Here is an 8,617-nt window from a genome sequence, read left to right as displayed (position 1 = left end):
AGCATCACTCGGCAGTGAGCACCATTAGTCTCCATTTACAGTTTAAAATGAAAAGCAGAAAGGCGATGAAGCTCGATCAAGTTAACACCAGCAGTAGAGGGAGATCTGGAGCTCCTACCTATGGCTGACCAGACTGGACTGTTTCTGACATATCATTCTTTTATTTTTGTGTGTTTAAAATAAATCTTAGCATTTTGTAGGTAGCAAGTGTCAGAGATTTTTGTTTTATTCACCAGTATTCAGAGGTAAGTTTGGTGTCTAGGACAAAACAGAAACTCAGTAAATATTTGTAAAATGAATACATCTAGCTCAAACTACAATTTAATTAGTGAAGGTATGAGACCAAGGAGGTGGAATATTTTATTAAGGGCCACTCATTAGTTAGTGCAAAAGTCGTGAGAGCCCAATGTCCTGCCTCCCAGATAAAGGTTGTGTCTGCCACACATGAGTGTCAAGCTGGTTCCAGAATACTCTCTCCACCCCTCGATCAGGACTGTTTCTCCGAAGAAGACATGATTTTTCTTTCCCTCTCCCAGTAGCTGGGGATGCAGAGATTGTTCTAAACAATCGCAGCTGAGGGTCGGTTAAAGTAACACTCTATCCTTAAGAAGCTTTCACTCCGGCCTTAAAAAGAATTTGCCCTTGAATATGATACAGATTCCTTCAGCTGATACATTTTGCTAATGTTCTTTTTCTCTCTTTCTGATCTATGAAGGACCATATAATTCTTCCTCCCTGTTTTGTAAGTTTCTCTTCACTGTGTCTCTAGCAGCAAAAATGGAACAAGCCCCAAACTGAGCTCTTTCAGGGCTGCCTGCCTTAGAAGAGAGATGCACGCTGGCCCCAGGTCCAGCGCTTGGTCAGGTTCTACTGTTGCTACCTTGAAATTCGTAATAAAATTTCATTTTGAACTGGGCCTCACAAATTATGTTGCCAGTCCTCCTTCTTATTCTCCTCCTGCCAACCAATACAAATCTGTTCTTTCTGTGTTCTCCATTTTTGAAGGACACCACCAATACCTGCCTCCTTCTGTGATGTTGGGAACAGACTCTTCGCCAGCTCCAGCTCTCCTTGCCCCCGTCCACATCTGGTTGCTGGAAAGCCCTATCAATTCTAACCTCACAAGGTGTCTTACAGCGAATCCCTCTTTTCCGTTCCCACCACAGTTGATAGAAAAAACACTCCACTACTTGAGCAAGACTCAGGCTTGATTTGAAGTCAGGTGTCTGCCATTTACTGGTTTTAAGACTTTTAGCAAGTCAATTAACTTCTTGAATGTGTATTTTCTCACCTATAAACTAGTAAGACTAAAACTTATCTTGCAGATTTAAGAACTAGAAATATAATTTGACAAGCATGTAGTACAGTGCTTATTTTTAATTTAGAGAGGCTCTCATAAGACTCTTTAATTCTCTCCCAACTTCTAACAATCCTTTATTCTATCAGTTATCAGTGTATATTTCTGAGAAATATATTTTATCTACAAATTATTCATTCAACACTTATTGAGTATTCATTCCCGTGAAGATTTTAAAACAGAGCTCTCCAAAAAAAACCCAGTTCCCCCAAATTTATTGGTAACCCTGCTATCAGGAGATGAGGTGTATGTCTCCTCCTTTTCACTCTGGGCCGATCTGGAACTGCTTCAACCAACAGTGTGAAAATGCCATCCTATGAGTTATGAGGCTGGATTATAAAAGGGCATGGAGCTTGCAGTGTGTTTGCTGGAACACTTACTACTGGAGCCCTGAGGTGCCGCGTAAAAAGTCCAATGACCCACAGGCCACCATGCTGTGAGGAAGCCATCACAGTGCTCAGTCACAGCCCTATTCTTCAAGCTGTCCCAGTCCAGGCACCAGACATACAAAGGAACAAGCCTTCAGACGATCCCAGTCCCCAGCTATGAAGTCATCCCAGCCTTCAAGTCCTCTCACATGAGACTCCAGATATCACAGAGCAGGGACAAGCCTCTCCCTCTGTGCTCTGTCTGAATTTCTGAGCTACAAAATCCATAAGCATGATGAAATGGTTCTTTTAAGCCATCACTAAACTTTGGATTCATCATTTGTACAGCATTTGTAAGTGGAACAGCTCCAAACGGAAAAGGACAGCAATCCCACGTATTATATACGTCCTGGCTCCTGCTCTGCTCTCCAGCCTTCTGTCCGCCAGCTCCTCTCTGTGCAGTAGCCGCGGCCCTCAGCAACCGCTTTGCTTTCCAACCTCCCCTCCCTTATTCACACTGCTGTCGCTTGTTGGAAAGCTCTTCCCTACTTTCTTCTCTCTTTTAAGACTCAGTTCATGTACTGTTCACATGCTACTTTCTCGTGTAATTCTTCAGTCTCTCCAGCTATGTCTATAGTTTATTCTTCTGAATCCTGATAGAACTTTTTACTTCACTTGGATACTTTAAACATTCACCAAGCGTTATACTTCTTCTTGGTTGTTAGCACATTTAATCTTTCCCAAGACAGAACTTCTATGTGATTTTACTCCTTATCTACAGTAAGTAACTCCTTGCAGGTGGTCAATGCTTTGCTAACAACCAGAGTTGTTAGCACCTCTGAATTAGAGTTGTGCCGTTGAGGTGCTTCTTGCCTTGAAAAGTTATTCAGTACCTACAATATTTATGGACGCCGACCCTCCTTCCCTCAACTGTTACCATGCTCCTAACTTTGTTCTTTTACATTTTCCTGTATATCCTTGATGGCTCTCTGCACAAATATTTATTTTACAATTATCTATTAATTCGCTCTTTAGCCATCATTGATTTCAATTCCCTGTTTTGTCTTATAATTAACATTCTCCCAAAGATTCTCTAGATCTAGAACAATCGTTGACTTTTCTCCCTACCCCACCTGACATCAATGTGGTACAGTTATCATCACCCTTCACACAATGGAAACGCTGTAAAAGAAGACCAAGTAGGCCCCAAAGAATTCTATCCTCTGAGGTACATTTTGTGATTTACACTCTGAATTTTACTTTATTTTAGATACCATTAGGGGCCAGCCCTAATGGTAGCGGTTAAGTGCTCGCTGTTTGCTACTGGTGGCCCGGGTTCAAACCCCGGGCGCGCACCAACGCACCGCTTGTCTGGCCATGCAGAGGCGGCGTCCCATATACAGCAACTAGAAGGGTGTGCAACTATGACATACAATTATCTACTGGGGCCTTGGGGAGTAAAAGGGAAAAAAAGGAGGAAGATGGGCAATAGATATTAGCTCAGGGCCGGTCCTCCTCAGCAAAAAGAGGAGGATTGGCACAATGTTAGCTCAGGGCTGATCTGCCTCACAAAAAAAAAAGACTGTAGATACCGTTATTGCCTACCTTACAAAAATATTGAAAGGAACAGAGATTAGTTTAATTTAATTTAATTTATTTATTTTTTTCCCCAAAGCCCCAGTAGATAGTTGTATGTCATAGTTGCACATCTTTCTAGTTGCTGTATGTGGGACGCGGCCTCAGCATGGCCGGAGAAGCGGTGTGTCGGTGCAAGCCCGGGATCCGAACCCGGGCCGCCAGCAGTGGAGCACGCACACTTAACTGCTAAGCCACGGGGCTGGCCCAGAGACTAGTTTAATTTAAAAAATATTACTTATATTGTAGTTACCACAGGTTTTTCTCCCCTCCGTAAGTGACATTCATTTGGCTTTAGGAATAAAGAATGGAAGAGAAGGAAATTTGCATTTACTATGTATGCCAGACATTGCTGAGCAAAATCATATTACTCACTTCATTTGTTTACTATATTCTTTTAAATTTCCTTCAGTGGAAGGGAGATTGTTAGAGAACGTCAGATGTTTCTGTGTCTAACCAAGATATATCAAATACTGTTCAAAGAGCTGAATCAGACTGTAGCAGTGTGCTACACAAAGGGCTGGCTACATATATGGATTTGTAACCCAGTAACTACTGAGAGATAGACAACCCTAAGAAAGAAGTCATATAGTGTGTGGGATTAGGCGCTTACCAAGAGGCCTTGATATCTGCAGACATCCTGCAGCTCTCTGAATTCCCATCATGTTTTTAACCATAATTGCTTCCCTAGCATCCATCTGGGCTGCTATCAACAGAGGCTTATGACTTCCAGCGAAGAATAAATAGGGAGACAAGTGAATTCTTTGGAATCTCCAGTTCTGCCTTGGTGCAGATTTCTCCGTAATAAAATAACGGAGTGAAGCATTTAAAAAAAGATTCAACTGAAGCAAGTATCCTTAAATAGATTATTTTCCGCAAGGAGTCAGTGGGTGCTAATGTTCGCTTGTTGGCTATAAAGTCACTGGGGGAGAAATAACAATTATGACAATCACAGCATAGTCTAACCCGATAAACTTAGGTACAAAGAAAAAATGAAAAGACTTTTAAGAGATCATCTTTAAGAAGGCAACATGATTAAGACGGCCATTCACAAGGGATTCCTGCTACTTCGCTGTCTCTCCAGAAGTGGCTCCATAGTGTCAATGGATACCCTTCAAGGCATAACAATATGCGTTTCTGTTCAGGGATTTTAAGGATTGAAAATGTTATTAATCAGAAGAGTCGCTGTAGTTTCTCTGCTTCTGGAATCTCCTGGGGCATTGTATACAGCTGCATTTAAAGAAAATGAACTGTTATAAACTTGTTCATATTCATCCCTTGGGCTCATCTGATTACAAAATTGCCCAATGAGCTGTTACAGTATTTTCAACTAATTAGTTAACCCATACATTGGGATTTCTCTCCTTTCTTATGCTCTTTTCTTGCCTTTATGGTACATGTTTCCCCTTTCTCTAACAGTGTGAATATCTCAGTGCTTATTGTGCTGCCAAAGCACTCACGTTACCTCTAAAATATACCCTTCCTCACACCACAACTCGTGTGAGGAAAGTAAACAGTGCACATTTCTTTTGGCGTTTTATTGATTTTAAATCAGAGACATTAAAGAGCAACACAATTCAATTCAGGAACTCAGAGAACTACATTTGACTCCCAGATCGTGCAATTTCCTAAATCAGTGGGTGAAGATTCAAGGGTTCTTCAGGACATAGTTATCTTAAGAAAAGAAACAGAGACACATTTTCAGTAAAAGAGATTGTTATATAGAGGAACAAAAGAATTCTTCAGAAGATGTATTTCTGCCTTGGTGCCAATTTCTCCATAAAATCATGGAGTGAAGCGTTAAGAAAAAAGGAGCCTTTCAATGCTGTTCAGAGAGGGGTCCATACAGAGCTGTTCTGGGTTCCCGTTGTAACTTAAAGGGAAATTTTCACAATGTCCAGAGCCCTTGATGTTCTAGAAATGAAGGAGGAGGATATCCTCAAATTCCTTGCAGCAAGAACCCCCTTAGCTGGCACCAACTTTGACTTCCAAATGGAGCAGTACATCTAAAAGGAAAAGTGACAGCATCTACATGATAAATCGGAAGAGAACCTGGGAGAACTCTGCTGGGAGCTCGTGCCATTGTTGCCACTGAAAACCTGGCTGATGTCAGTGTCATATCCTCCAGGAATACTGGCCAACAGGCTGTGTTGAAGTTTGTTGCTGCTACCAGAGCCGCTCTTATTGCTGGCCGCTTCATTCCTGGAACCTTCTCTAACCAGATCCATGCAGCCTTCCAGGAACTGTGACTTCTGGCGGTTACTGATCCCAGGGCTGACCACCAGCCTCTCACAGAAGTGTCTTATATTAACCCACCCACCATTGCTGTGTGTGACACAGACTCTCCTCTGCACCCTGTGGACCTTGCTATCCCATGCAACAACAAGGGAGCTTGCTCAGCACGTCTGATGTGCTGGATGTCAGTGCGGGAAGTTCTGCGCATACGTGGCACCACCTCCCGTGAACACCCATGGGAAGTCATGCTCGATCTCTACTTCTAGAGATCTCCTGAAGAGACGGAAAAGGAAGAGCAAGCCTCTGCTGAAAAGGCTGTGACCACAGAGGAATTTCAGTGTGGATGTGTTGCTAAAGCTCCTGACTTGACCACTACTCAACCCGAGGTCGCAGGCTGGTCTGAAGCTGTGCAGCTCCTCTGTGCCTATTCAGCCATTCCCTACTGAAGACTGGGGTGCTCAGCCCGCCACTGAAGATGGTCCACAGCTCCCACTGCTCAGGCCACTGAATGGGGAGGAACAACCGCTGAGTGGTCTTAAGCTGTTCTTCCACAGACTTTTAAACAGAAAGTGGAAATAAGGTTGATGGAAAACCAACAGTTTCCAAAAAAAAAAAAAAAAAGGATTCAACAAAAGCAACTGTTATGGACAGAATGTGTCCCCCTAAAATTTATATGTTGAAGCCCTGTCCCCTCTATGTGACTGTATTTGGAGACACGGTCTTTGGGAGTTAATTAAGGTTAAATGAGTTCATAAAGGTGGAATCCTTTACCCCACAGGACTGTTCTCCTTATAAGAAAAGGAAGAGACGCCAGAGCTCATGCTGTCCTCCTACAAGAACAAAGAGAAGAAGCCATGTGAGGACACAGAGAGAAGTGGCCATCTACAGGCCAAGCTCTCACGAGAAATCAACCCTGACGGCACCTGGATCTTGAATGTCTGACCTCCAGACCTGTGAGGAAATTAATTTCTGTTCTTTAAAGTCATCTAGCATGTGGCATTTTGTTATGACAACCCTAGCAGAGTAATACAGCAAGTATATCTAAATGGAGTATTTCACAGGAGAGCAAGGATGGTTTTCCTAACAAAAAGAAATAGGAGGTGAGGGATAGAAAAAAGATATAAGTGAATAAAAGTGAAGTAAGTGCCAACATGGTTTGTAAAATTTATGTTCTTGCCAGGATAGTAATAAGAACAGAGTGCTACATGTTACTGTCTGTTTTGCTCAAATCTGCAGTAAAACCAAGGAGTTGTGCTGCTCATGTGTCACAGAACTTTGCAGAACTCAGAATACTTCTTTGTTGTCTTCTAACTGCCTATAAGCAACTATCCTTTTCTTTCGTGCACTTTTATTGAGATGCTGCATTGGACAGTGTTAGGACAGTGAGTGGGAGCAAAATATGCTACTTTGGCATATCGATTATTTTGAGTTCAAGTTACTTAAGAAACAGCCAATGCAAGAAGGACACTCTGACCCTCCTTTGTCCCCCTGAAAGCAGGGACTAAATTCCCCATGTGAAGGCTACCCTCCCTGCACTTGGAGGATAAAAGACTTCCTTATCCCAAGAGATAGGGAATCCAGGGCCGAGAAGGCTGTGTAAACAAACTGTGTTACTTCTTCATTAATTTGCTTCCCAAGCGCAAACCCCTTTGTCAATTCTTCACAAATAATTTTTTCTTTCTTAAACAAAGAAAGGTATAAAAGCTGCCTGCTTTGGTCACTTCTTTGAGTCTCATGTTTTTATGAACTCCTGTACATACAAAATTAAATCTGTTTTTCTCCTGTTAATCTGTCTCATGTCAATTTAATTATTAGGCCAGCCAAGGAAGGGAAGAAGGGAAAAATTTTCCTCCCCTATGATGGCATAGAAGCTCACAGCACATTATGAGGCTGTTACTGTTTAGGAGAAGGCCTGGTGCCTGGGAGGTCACAAGCCACCCAGGGACGATAGATACGATCAATTCATGCTGTTACATGGAACAGTGTGATCGTCAATCTCTTATCAGATGCTGAAGCGGATTTTTATGGAGAGTTAAAAACAACATTGCCATAAAATGGCGATCGTGAGAGTTGCAAAAGTGTGGAAAAGTAAATAATATGATTACTAGAATCAAATATAATAATATGCAATCCCAATAGGGTATTTTTGACTTCATTAAAAGATTTATTTTGTATAAAGGAGTTTAGACATCAAATAATTTAAATTATGGAAATTATGCTTTCAAAGTTCCCAGTGATTATAATTGGGATAATTCAGAGAGATCCTCAGCATTATACTTCCTAGTTATGTATGTGTAATCCAAGTGTCCCCAAACTTTCCAGCCTGTTTCTTGTTTAGATGTGAGTCTTCTCATTTTATGGGAGATGGAACACCCATCACAGTATTGTGGAAGATCCCTCAAGAAGAGGTTTATTTTCCGTCTCTTCTCTGCTACTTTGGATTCTCAGTTTTCTATCACTCTCTCATTTCATTCAGCTGCTCTTCTCTTTGCTTGTGGCTCTAACAGCCGCCATAAATGAGCAGAAGACATTTCTTCTATAGTCACCAAAGTAACTCTAACATGAAACTTCTCTACAAATTGGAATTTTTATTGAAAATTTGTAAGTAACAGAGGAGAGATATCATCAAAAAAAGAGGAAGAAATTTACGAACTGATATTTTTCTGTTAGTTACTCTTGCAGCAAGGAATTTTCACTGGCCTGCCCTGTATTGCTGGGTGTTTTGTTTTGTTTTTGTTCTTCTTTTTTTAAAGATCTTCTTTCTTCTAACTCCTTTTCAGATATCCCAATGTTTTACTCAGGTAGCCAGAAGACAACTCCTAATTGCAATTATTTTATTATACAAGCAATTTAACTCTCACTTTGTTTTATATTTTTTTCATCCAGACCAGCCCTAAAACATATTTTAAATTGTTATTCAGTAAAATTACTTTTTTTGTGTATTATTCTATTATGGTCAATGAATATATATATGACCATCACCGTAATCAGGATACAGAACTGCTCCATCACCCCAAAAAAC

General features: G+C 41.3%; 1 pseudogene; it reads left to right on the top strand.

Annotated features, from left to right (window-relative positions):
• Positions 1-5,253: 5,253 nt before the first annotated feature.
• On the top strand, positions 5,254-6,233 carry LOC101399688 (small ribosomal subunit protein uS2 pseudogene; annotated as a pseudogene).
• Positions 6,234-8,617: the final 2,384 nt, after the last annotated feature.

The sequence above is a fragment of the Ceratotherium simum genome, chromosome 27 (genome assembly GCF_057802395.1).
Source record: "Ceratotherium simum simum isolate JZ-2026a chromosome 27, ASM5780239v1, whole genome shotgun sequence".
NCBI lineage: Eukaryota > Metazoa > Chordata > Mammalia > Perissodactyla > Rhinocerotidae > Ceratotherium > Ceratotherium simum.
This window is presented reverse-complemented; position numbering and strand designations above follow the sequence as displayed.